This window comes from Ursus americanus, chromosome 2 (assembly GCF_024610735.1).
Source record: "Ursus americanus isolate L20-20 chromosome 2, mUrsAme1.1.p, whole genome shotgun sequence".
Lineage (NCBI taxonomy): Eukaryota > Metazoa > Chordata > Mammalia > Carnivora > Ursidae > Ursus > Ursus americanus.
The window spans coordinates 57,795,785-57,808,088 of NC_142128.1; positions in this window are offsets into that span (position 1 = coordinate 57,795,785).

Below are 12,304 nucleotides of genomic sequence, written 5' to 3' on the forward strand. Positions count from 1 at the left end.
TGTCCATGCTACCCAGAGCAATCTACACTTTCAATGCTATCCCGATCAAAATACCGAGAACGTTTTTCAAAGAACTGGAACAAATAGTCCTTAAATTTCTATGGAACCAGAAAAGACCCCGAATCTCCAAGGATCTGTTGAAAAGGAAAAACAAAGCTGGGGGCATCACAATGCCGGATTTCGAGCTGTACTACAAAGCTGTGATCACAAAGACAGCATGGTACTGGCACAAAAACAGACACATAGACCAATGGAACAGAATAGAGAGCCCAGAAATGGACCCTCAGCTCTTTGGGCAACTAATATTTGATAAAGCAGGAAAAAACATCTGGTGGGAAAAAGACAGTCTCTTCAATAAATGGTGCTGGGAAAATTGGACAGCTACATGCAAAAGAATGAAACTTGACCACTCTCTCACACCATACACAAAAATAAACTCCAAATGGATGAAAGACCTCGATGTGAGACAGGAATCCATCAAAATACTAGAGGAGAACATAGGCAGCAACCTCTACGACATCAGCCAAAGCAACCTTTTTCATGACACATCCCCAAAGGCAAGAGAAACAAAAGATAAAATGAATTTATGGGACTTCATCAAGATTAAAAGTTTCTGCACAGCCAAGGAAACAGTCAGAAAAACTAAGAGGTAGCCCACGGAATGGGAGAAGATATTTGCAAATGACACTACAGATAAAGGAATGGTATCCAAGATCTACAAAGAACTTCTCAAACTCAATACACGAGAAACAAATAAACAAATCAAAAAATGGGCAGAAGAAATGAACAGACACTTTTCCAATGAAGACATACAAATGGCTAACAGACACATGAAAAAATGTTCAAAATCATTAGCCATCAAGGAAATTCAAATCAAAACCACACTGAGATACCACCTTACGCCAGTTAGAATGGCAAAAATAGACAAGGCAAGAAACAACAATTGTTGGAGAGGATGTGGAGAAAGGGGATCCCTCCTACATTGTTGGTGGGAATGCAAGTTGGTACAGCCACTCTGGAAAACCGTGTGGAGGTCCCTTAAAAAGTTAAAAATTGAGCTACCCTATGATCCAGCCATTGCACTACTGGGTGTTTACCCCCAAGATACAGACGTAGTGAAGAGAAGGGCCATATGCACCCCAATGTTCATAGCAGCAATGTCCACAATAGCTAAATCGTGGAAGGAGCCGAGATGCCCTGCAACAGATGACTGGATTAAGAAGTTGTGGTCCATATATACAATGGAATATTACTCAGCAATCAGAAAGAACGAGTTCTCAACATTTGCTACAACATGGACGGCACTGGAGGAGATAATGCTTAGTGAAATAAGTCAAGCAGAGAAAGACAACTATCATATGATTTCTCTCATCTATGGAACATAAGAACTAGAATGATCAGTAGGGGAAGAAAGGGATAAAGAAAAGGGGGGTAATCAGAAGGGGGAATGAAACATGAGAGACTATGGACTATGAGAAACAAACTGAGGGCTACAGAGGGGAGGGGGGTGGGGGAATGGGATAGACCGGTGATGGGTAGTAAGGAGGGCACATATTGCATGGTGCACTGGGTGTTATACACAACTAATGAATCATCGAGCCTTACATCGAAAACCGGGGATGTACTGTATGGTGACTAACATATTATAATAAAATATCATTATTAAAAAAAAAAAAAAAAGAAATGTATGTCTTTGTTAACAATCCAACCTCTTTGCCAAAACTTCCGTAACTAGGAAGACCTGTCTGATTTTATCCTACTTTTATGCCAGCAAGCTGGTCTACTCTCTGTGATATTGTGATTTATAGTAAGAAATACATAGCTGATCATCCCCACTTCTGACACAGAACTCCTGAAACCCTTGGAAACTCCTAAATGATGAGAAAAATTAAGGTGTCTTTTGTTATGTTAAATAGGTGACTTTTGGAAAACACCTGAGCCCAAGAGCTGGTTGTTAAAGAGAACCAAGATTGCAGTTAGAGGGTTAGAACTTTCAGTCCTCCCACCACCCCAAACGTCCATGGAGGGGAGAGGGGCTAGAGATGGAATCAATGGCCAATGATGTCACTAATCACATCTATGTAATGAATCCTCCATAAAAACTCAAAAAGATCTTATTGGTTGAACAAATGCAGGTGTTGGGAGAATGATGCCCTCAGCATGGAAGCTATGTGCATTTTCTCCATACCTTGCCCTACGCATCTCTTCCATCTAGCTATTCCTAAATTATACCATTTAATAATAAACTGGTAATATAGCAAGCAAAATGTATCTCTGAGTTCTGTGAGCCACTCTAGCAAATTAATTGGGTGAAGGAGGAGGTCATGGGAAACTTATTTATAGCCAATGGTGAGAAGCACAGGTAACAGCGTGGGCTTGTGACTAGCATCTGAAGTAGAGTTAGTCCTGTAGGACTGAACTTTTTTTTTTTTAAAGATTTTATTTATATATTTGACAGAGAGAGAGAGACAGCCAGTGATAGAGGGAACACAAGCAGGGGGAGTGGGAGAGGGAGAAGCAGGCTCCTGGCAGAGGAGCCCGATGTGGGGCTCAATCCCAAATGCCAGGATCACGCTCTGAGCCGAAGGCAGACGCTTAACAACTGAGCCACCCAGGTGCCCCTAGGACTGAACTTTTTAACCAATGGGCTCTAATACCATCTCTCAGTAGATAGTGTCATAATTGAGTTAAATCATAAGACTCCCAGTTAGTGCCCAGAGAGTTGCTTTTTGGTGTGAGAAACCCCCACCAAGGGTGAAATTGGTCTAGGACCTAAAAGATTTCCATCTCATGGATGCTAACAGAAGACACAAGACTCTGGGTCAGACACAAAGGGTGATTTCTTACTCACAGCAACAGCAATAAGCAGAATATCATCTTGTTCTGGTGTCAGTTTTCCAAAATTCAGTTCTCACAGGACGGTGTCCCAACAGCCAGTGGATGCTTTCACGTGCATTGGGTTTTGTTGCAGGAAAAGAATTCTGAACTTAAGAATTCTAAATCTTTCAACCTGGCCTGCAAGCAAAACTGTCCAATCTTTTCCCATACAGAGATATTATCTTTTTTATACTGGACGGTAAACAAACCTGATCTTTGCTGTAGCAGAAGAAATGATCTTGGTCTTCCAAGGTTGTCTGCTATGCCCATGTCCTTCAAATGCAGTATGAAGTGAAAGGACAATTACTGCATCTGTTCTCAAAACAGGCAGAAATGTGAGAGAAATATGGAGAACAGTCTTACAACATAGTGATCCTGAGGTTTCCCAGGAGGTACTGCATTATAATGCAACCACAGGCAACAATCCCTAATACCGGGCCTGGGTGTTACAATAGTAACCACATGAGTGCACAAGAGCACCTGCGCATACACACACACAGGTGTTTTCCCTTTTTCTTTTTTACTATTCCTAAATAATTAAATTTTATGGTACATAGAGAATAAATACCCAATTTAAATATATTATATGATGGCCTTCAATAACCTAGAAAATATCCACTAGACACCTGAAACCAATGTAACACTCTATATTAATTACACCTAAATAAAAAGAAGAAAATATCCACTAGAAATATCTTCCAGAATTAACGAAAGTAAATTTCCTGAAAATTACAATTCTGAGTTATTATGAGTAAATTATTATACTTCTAAAGAGTACTAAAAATTAACACAATGCAAAAATTTTAATTTAAAAAGTATGTACTGTGGAAAATGATTCATCCGTTACCATCTATATCTAGACTAACAGTATTTTTATATATTATGCATTTTTGGTACTGCTGAACAAATTACCACAAACTTAGCTACTGAACCACACAAATTGATTATCTAACAATTTCTGTGTGTCAGGAGTCCAACATGGTATGGCTGGTTTATCTTCTCAGAATATCACAAGCCTGAAATCAAGGTGATCGTAGGGCTGAGTTTTTGTGTGAGTTTAAATGTAGAAGTTTGTGTAGTCTCAATTTAATATTTTTTGTTGCATTTGGTAGGGGCACTGGGCATTATCCAATGCAGATACTTCAGGAGAATCTCATAGATGTTATCTTTGGAAGATAGTAAGTAGGAGTAGCCACATTACAGAGGAGCAGGAAGATGGTAGCAGGGTAGGAGGATCCTAGGCTCACCTTGTCCCATGAACACAAGTAGATAACTACCAAATTATTCTAAATACCCCAGAAATCAATCTGAAGACTGGCAGAACAAACTCTACAGCTAAAGGGAGAGAAGAGGTCACATTGAAGAAGAAGCAGGCAGCATAACTGGGTTTTCTAACAAAGCGGGGAAGGCAGAGACAGATAAAATGAGAAGACAGAAGGAAGTATCCCAAATGAAAGAACAAGGTAAGGCCGTGGCCAGAGATCTAAGCAAAGCAGCTGTAAGGAACATGTGTTTGGAGAATTTAAAGCAATGATAAGAAGGATACTCACTGAGTTTGAGAAAAGAATAGAAAAAATCGGTGAGGGGCGCCTGGGTGGCTCAGTCAGCTAAGCATCTGCCTTTGGCTCAGGTCATGATCCCTGTGAGTCCCGGATCTGAGTCCCAGAGGGATTGGGTTCCCTGCTCAGCAGGGAGTCTGCTTCTCTCTCTCCCTCTGCTGCTCCACCTGCTTGTGCTCTCTCCCTCTCTCTCTTAAGCAAAATAAATAAAATATTTTAAAAAAAGAAAAAAGAAAACATCAGTGAGACCCTTAAAGGAGTTAAAAAAAGAATCAATCAGAGATAAAAAGTGCAATAAATGAGATTAGAAACACACTTGATGCAATGAAAAGTAGGCTGGAAGAAGCAGAGGAATAAATTAATGATATAGAAGACAAAGTAATGGGCGGCAATGAAGCTGAACAAAGAGAGAAAGAAGAATCATGCGTAATGAGAATAGACTTAGGGAACTCAGGGACTCTATCAAATGTAATAACATTTGTTTTATAGCAGTCCCAGAAGAGGAAAAGAGAGAGAAAAGGGGGCAGAAAATTTATTTGAAGAAATAATAGCTGAAAACTTCCCTAATCTGGGGAAGGAAGCAGACATCTAGATCCAGGAGGCACAGAGAACTCCCAACAAAATCAACAAAAGCAGGCCAACATCAAGACATATTGTAATGAAATTTGCAAAATATAATGACAAAGAAAATTCTTAAAAGCAGCAAAACAAAAAAAGTCATTAACTTAAAAGGGAAAACCCATAAGGCTAGCTGGAGATATCCCAACAGAAACTTGGCTGGCCAGAAGAGAATGGCATGATATATTCAAAGTGCTGAATGGTAAAAATCTGTAGCCAAGAATACTTTAACCAGCAAAGCTATCATTCAGAATAGAAGAGATAAAGAATTTCCCAGACAAACAAAAACTAAAGGAGTTCATGACCACTAAACCAGTCCTGCAAGAAATATCAAAGGAGATTGTTTGAGTGGAAAGGAGAGACCACAAGTGACAAAGACAAGAAGGGTCAGAGAAAATCTCCAAAAACAATAAATAAAATGTACAAAACAGGTAATAAATTGACAATAAATACATATTTGTCAATAATTACTTTGAATGTAAATAGACAAAACACTCCAATCAAATGACATAGGATGTCAAAATGGATAAAAACACAACCCATCTATATGCTGCCTACAAGAAACTCATTTTAGACATAAAGACACCTGAAGATTGAAAGTGAGGGGATGGAAAAACATCTATCATGTAAATGGCCATCAAAAGAAATCTGGAGTAGCAGTACTTATTTTAGACAAACTAGACTTCAAAACAAAGACTGTTACAAAAGACAAAGAAGGGCGCTATATCATAATAAATGGAACAATCCACAAGAAGACATCACATTATAAATATTGATTCACCCAACAAATGAATACCAAAATACATAAAACAAGTAGTAACAAACATAAAAGAACTCATTGATAATAGCATAATAATAATAGGGGACTTTAACACCCCACTTATACCAATGTACAGATCGTCTAAACATAAATCAACAAGGACACAATGGCTTTGAATGACACACTGGACAAAATGGACTTACCAGATATATTTAGAACATTCCATCCTAAAACAGCAGAATACACATTCTTTTCAAGTGCTCATGGGACATTCTCCAGAATAGATTACATATTAGGTCACAAAACAGGTCTCAATAAATACAAAAAGATTGAAGTCATACCATGTACCTTTCCTGACTGCAGTGCTATGAAACTCGAAGTCAACCACAAGAAAAAATCTAGAAAGACCACAAGTACATTGAGATTAAACAACATGCTATTAAACAATGAATGGATTAGCCAGAAAATCAAAGAAGAAATTTTTAAAAATCAGGGAAACAAATGAAAATGAAAACACAACTGTGCAAAAGTTTTGGGATGCAGGAAAGCAATCCTAACATGGAAATATATAGCAACACAGGCCTACCTCAAGAAGCAAGAAAAATCTCAAATAATTCAAGTATTAGTAGTACTTGGTGTACTGTATTTCTTCTATTATTTTCTTAAGATTTGCCTATTTGATGTAAACTATGCCTTGTTTGGAATACAAATATTATACAGTTCTGCCTCCCTAAATAACCATTCTTTATATTGACCTTGACGATGTTACATTAAGTGAAATAAGTCAAAAGAAGAGAGACAAATACCATATGATTTCACTTATATGTGGAAGTTAAAAGGCATCTATTGTCTGGTAATGAATGGTAATTATATTTAAAGGTGATGATCACTTTATAGTTTATACAAATATTGGGTTATATTGAATACGTGAAACTTACATAAGGTTGTATATTAATTTTACCTCAATATAAAAAATCTATTGTTTATATAATTTTAAATGATTTAAATTATAATTGAGAATGGCTAAATTGTATATATATGTTGTACACTGACAGAAACAAAATATTCCTAAAACGAATGACATTCTTAGATTTTTTTAAACTGAATTGTTTTATAGTACTTTTCTTATAATAATATCTGTGAAACTTGAGCAAGTACAGATACCATTTACCCTAAGTTAGGAAATCTTATTATGTTTTGTAAAATATTCATAAGCCTATAAAAAAGTGATAGGAGTTAATTCTTATTTTTTGTTCTAACCCTTCCATTTTAGTATAAGGCTAGGTCCACATACTGTGCTCAGTTAATTACTGAAACTTTGAGTCATTAGATAAGGTTTGTAAATCCTAATTATGTTTTATTTGGAAAATAAAGAGCTTCTTCTCAATATCTGAGATTAGTTATATAAGCTTAGCTTTTTTAAAAAAACAAGTATTTGATAGAATTGATGCATAATATAATACATTATTAATATTTTACGAGAGTCTGAGTCAAAAAGTAAAAATCAATGTATTGTTATATATTGTTAACTGACAGTTTGCCATAATAGCAATTACAATAGTAACAAAATTCTTGCAGAATATTCCATTTTAGACTCTCAACTATAATTATTTCTGTACTTAAGTAGGTTCTACTACCTCCCTTGAACTGAAATAGGAACTCATTAATGAGAAGTTTGCAGTGATTAATTAGAAACCTGTTGAAAAATGTCCTTTGAAGATAGCTAAATTAGGCATTTCATTTTTTCCCCCAGATAGAGTTTTATACTAATTGGCTTTTTTACTTATTCAATGGCAAAATTTGTGATTTGAGAAGTTACTGTTCTTGCTTTAATATCTTTTAAGCTCATTGATGAAAAGAAAAAGTAGTTTTATTTTATATATATTTTTACTTTTATGTAGAGTAGACCCACTTAATCTAATGTTGTATGAACATGGCAGAATATCTGAGAGCACAGAATGGTCAGCAGTCTATAGGAATGCCCAGAGGTCATTTATTGGAACAGGGTCATTAGAAATAAAAGTAACAATGCTAAAGAAATAATGTGACCAGCAAATCAATCAATCAATCCATCAATCAATCTCCTCCAACTCTGTCTGTATTTATACCCGTATATTTACTAATTGAAGGAATTTCAGTTGTGTGCTTGCTTTCTCATCACTAATCTTAAATAATCATACATACATTTAGAGCCCTTTCAAAATGTTTTCAAGCCCTTATTTTTCTTGAAGTTATAGTGGCATGACAGCAGACTCATTAAACTAGAATGAAAAACATACCCTACAAGATAATTATTGCATTTTGTTTTATGTGAAGCAAAAAGTTTTGCATAAGTTGGTTAGTATATAATAAATAGCATCTTAGTGATGAAAAAGTTGATTATAAATATCGACTAGCCCCTAAATCTTCAATATTCATTGAATTTCCTTTCTAGATACAACATTATGCAAATAAAAAGCAAACTCACCTGATTTGGTGTTATTGCAGAAACAATCAAAAAGGGCAAAAATCAAAGATTGTTCAAACATTTTGGGAAAGAAGAATGTGTGTTAATTAGATAGATCATGTATTTCAAATTAGTTTGCTTTAATGATTAAAACAAAATTTCTTTTTATCTTTTATCTTTATTTTTATTACTACCTTTTCACTTTTATGTTTATAGGGTCTTAACAAAACTGTCAAGATAAAACATTCATTCTTCCATACTAGAGACACAGACTCAAATTGTGTCCACTCATTTAATCTTCCCCCTCAACTCATCATCCCCCTCAGTTGTCTTTAAACATAACTAAATGAGGGAGAAAAAATAAAATTTGAGGCAAATTTATTGATACACTTGTATTAGTGGATCCAACGTTGCTCTTCTCCAAAATAAACCAATATCGTAATGAGAATTCCCATACAACATTTCCATTGAAAAATTGACTTTATAAAGGCAAGTTTCCTGAGGTTAAGTGTGGTCAGGAAGCAATCTGAGTAAGTGACTAACCATTCTGTGTCTCAGTTTTTTCTCTGTAAATTCAGGACTTTAAATAAAAGTATCTTACGCTCTTGCCAGTACTAAATTTACTAATTCCTCCAATTATGGAGAACACCAATTGAAGTTGAATGACTCTGGGAAATCTAAATTGTTTCTCAGTTTTCTCATTTGTAAGTCTCTGTTCTATCAATCTTAAAAATCTTTGTGGGAAGATAATTGTTAGGTAAATGTTCAAAAACTATTTAAATGTCATGCAAATATAAGTGATAAAGTCTGGTTATGAAATTATTTTCTGTAAATGTAGGCGTAATTACTTATAACTTGGGCACGTGGGTAGTTCAGTCAGTTGAGCATCTGCTTTTGGCTCAGGTCATGATCTCAGGGTCCTGGGATCAAGCCCCACATTGGGCTCCCCGCTCAACAGAAAGTCTGCTTCTCCCTCTCCCTCTGACCCTCTTCCCCACTTGTGCTCTCTCTGTCTCTGTCTCAAGTAAATTAATAAAATCTTTTAAAAATAATAATTATTTATAATTTAATTATGTTTCTTTAATTGTTTATAATATGATTGACAATATCAAATATATTTTTTTCAATTTTATTTAGTTAATGTATTGCTGTTTGATAATAATCATGTTCAATTTGTTATGCTCGTATCTCCATTAGTCCCCAAACCAGTGTATCTAGAAAAATAGGACTATTTTTCTATTTTTAAAAGACTTTCTATTTGTTTTTTATATTATAAAAATGTACGTTATATAAGTATTTTTATTTTGAATATTTGATATTGATGCCTACATAAATATGAAATATAGTTTAAAATTTTGTTTACATAATTTAAAAACAAAACAAAACAAGAATTGGGCTCCTGGGCAGCTCAGTGAGTTAAGTGTCTGACTGTGGCTCAGATCATGAACCCAGGGTCCTGGGGTTGAGTCCGGCATTGGGCTCCCTTCTCCAGCAGGGAGTCTGCTTCTCCCTATCTCTCTCTACTGCTCCTCCCTGCTCAGCTCTCTCTCTTTCTAGCTCTCTCTCACAAATAAATAAAAAGTCTTTAAAAAATAAATAAAATAAATAAACAAGTATTATAAGAGATACTCAATTTGACCTCTCCCCAATTTCAGTTTCTTATAGCCCTCTCCCTGCTTACCACTTTTTATATTTCTCCTCACCTCCCTGGATCCAACAAACTGTTAGCTCTAACATGAACAATGATCTACTCTTTCTATCTTTTATTGTCCAGAATCCACCAACTCTCTTCTCTTCCTCACACATATTAATGTTAACGGTCAACCACTGAAATTACTAGATAGTATGCAACTTCAACTTATTTATATTTCCCTTGCTTTATGGATCTCTACTGCAGAAACTGGAGTATTAGTGAAATCTAACTCTTGGTCTAATTCTTGCCTTCAACCAAGCAGATAACATGTCTGGAAAAAATTAATGTGGCAATGATTTTTAATTTTTAATCTCCAGACACAATTCTCCCAGATTTATATACCCAAATGCCTACTCAGCATCTCCAATTAGACATATAATGAACATCTCAAATATAGTATGTCCTCAGCTGCAAAAATCTTCACCCAAAGCATTCCCTTTTAGCTCTGTCTTTCCAGTTGTTCCTTCTAAAAACCTCAGTCATCATGATCCTTCTTCTTTAGTAAAAAACAGTCAAACTTTTGAGAAATCCTGTTAATCCAAAATTGCCCTAAGTCTAATTTTTTTTCTCTCTACATCTACATTTACCCCATGTTCCAAGCCACCATCATCCCTAACTTGGATTTATCTCATATCTCATCACTTTCACACTGACTCATCTCAATCAGTTATAAACAAAGAGAGGAGAGTAATGGGGCATTCCTTTGCTCAGTATCCTCCATTTGGTTCCCACCTCACTCAAAGTAAAATCTAACATCCATCCAAAGACCCATAGACCTTTCACAATCTAATGTAGTCCATATTCCATTACCTAACTGCCCTGACTCAAAATTTTCTGCTCATTTGTTCCATTCCAAGCTCTCCCTTGGTTTTGTTTATTTATTTACTTCTTGTTATTGTTTTTGTTTGGTGATATTTTTTCAAACTGAGAAGACTCCCTGTCTTGTACTTTCTTCTATAAATGAAATGTTCTTTCTGCAGATAGCCAAATCGGTCACGAGTTTACCTTCTTCATCATTTTACTCAAATGTCTTTAAAGTGTTGCCTTACCTAACTATATTACTAAAGGTTTCAACTAACTTCTCTAAGTGCTCCCAATTTCTTTTCTTTGCTGATTTTTTGCCTATGAATGATCTGGTATACTATATATTTTACATATAGATTGTGTATTGTCTCTTAATTTTCTAGCATATAAATTCCATGAACTTAGGGATTTTTGATTATTGTGTTTACTCTCTAATGCCAGAAACGAAATCAGTACCTGACATACGACAAAGATAGATTATTCTGAAATGTCCTTTAGATTAGAACTGCAAGATTCACTTCAATGAAATAGTCTATAGTGACTTAAAAAATATACTTACTATATTATATCCTCTTGGGCATTTACAATGATTTTTAATATAACAGAAGTATTTGATATTTTTTCTTGGACTACCTAACAACAAGGAGAATATTCTCTGTTGGCAATTGATGAACGTTTATTATTTATTTTTTATACCTAAAGGACCTTACAGCATTAAAAAGCCCTCATAAACTTCACTTAAAAATATCTACTTAAATGCCTAAAAAGTCAAGGAATATTTTCATGTAAAGCTTGGAGGCAGGTTAAGAAATCTTTAAATTTTGATTTATGCTAACTTATTTGCACTTTCTTATGACAGTCAAAAATGTTTGCAGAATATTATACACAAATTTGTAGAATAAGCATTAAAAATAAACCTGAAGCATCTAGGGATCCTGCATGAGTCTATAGATGGAAAACCATTTGTCATAACCACATCTACTAATAAGTGAGCATGGATATAAATAGTCCCTGAAATCTCTTGCTGGTTAATGTACTGACCAAAAGCACCTTGACAGATAAATCAAGTTAAAACATAATCAGAAGGCTAGTGTATTCTCTAGGATGTTAGTGAAAAAGAAATATGAGAACAACCTCAGGAGAATGATGACCCAGAAGAAAAGACACTTGAGCCAGGATTTGGAGTCCTTTTTTATAAAACTGTCTGTATGAGCAGAGGAACTTAGGAATGGGCAAATTGATTGGAAGGTAAGCCTGTATTAATCCCATTTCTAATTACATTGTATATTACATTCTATTTATTGTAAGAATAATGTGGATTATGTGAAAAGATTTCCTCTCTGTTTGTCTTCGGCCATCTTTGTCACCATTGTTACAATCAATACAGCGAGCTAGATGTTGTGCCAAACACCTTACGAACATATTATTTAATCCTCATCTTAACCTTGTGGGGTAGGTTTTATTACCAGAGTTAACGGAGGTTAAACAACCGACTCAGAGTAAGTGACAGTTACAGGATTCCAACACTAGTTTATCGCATTCCTAAA